Source organism: Epinephelus moara, chromosome 2, assembly GCF_006386435.1.
Source record: "Epinephelus moara isolate mb chromosome 2, YSFRI_EMoa_1.0, whole genome shotgun sequence".
In the NCBI taxonomy this organism is placed as follows: Eukaryota; Metazoa; Chordata; class Actinopteri; order Perciformes; family Serranidae; genus Epinephelus; species Epinephelus moara.
Genome location: NC_065507.1, coordinates 6,098,043 through 6,099,071, shown reverse-complemented (window position 1 = coordinate 6,099,071; position 1,029 = coordinate 6,098,043).

The following is a 1,029-nucleotide window of genomic DNA, read 5'->3' as shown; positions in this document are numbered from 1 at the left end:
TAAATGATCAGCATTTAAAGTAGATACTGAGTTTCTGGCAACAAGTCCCAGTGTTATTCCTGATAACATCTTAATATGTCATCAGCTGCTAAGTCAGAAAGTTCCTACAACTGAGTGCTTTTGTCATGGGGTGCCAAAAAAAATCAACTCTAAGACAGATTCATCTGCACTGTAATTAGATAAGTGTCAGATTCAAGTCAAGTCAGCTTAAACTGTCCAGTTATCACTTTCAAAACCTAAAACCATGAGCTCAGTCTTGTAACTCAAAGTCATGAGTAGAGGTTCAGTAAGTAACTTCTACAGAAATAACTTTTGAACCTGTCACTATATCCTGACAGTAGTACATAAGAGAGATTGTGTGTGAAAAAATCAGGGTCCTCTGGCTCCTCCTAGTGCTCCTAAAGGCATTTGCAACAACCAATCAGAGCTGAGGAGGAGTTACGAACATAGTGTCAGTCACTGCTCATGCTCACGCTGCACAGCCCTACTCCCCTTGGTTGTTTTTCCTACAATGGCAAAGACATGATCTGCCCTTCTCTACAGGTACGTCCCAAGTCCCTTAAATTTACTGCTAACCACCTAACCTAGCCACCTTACCTAACTGTTTAGTCCCTCCCACTTAGGAAAACATTTAAGGAGTCAGGAGTTAGGAGTGAGGAGCGAGGATTGCTGATAAGAGACATGAGACGGCGTTACTCTGAAGCGTCATGGAAAGCGACGTCCTTTTCTGATGACGGCGCAACAGCTGGATCTGCTGCATAACGGAGCCAGCGTTTGGCTTACATCCCAAGTCACATTATATTCGCTGATCAAAGCCGTAACCCCCACCCCCCGCCGTCATGACTTTGGCCACACACTTTTGCATGTATTACCATTGTTATTGAGTCATTTGCCGAAGTTTGTCGCAATTAAAGAACGGTCTGTAGCCCTGCCACTGTCACTGTGATGAGCATCATTATCATTATCATTATCATCATTATTATTATCACTATTATTAAATCCACTCGCCATCATTCAACAAGTCAGCTG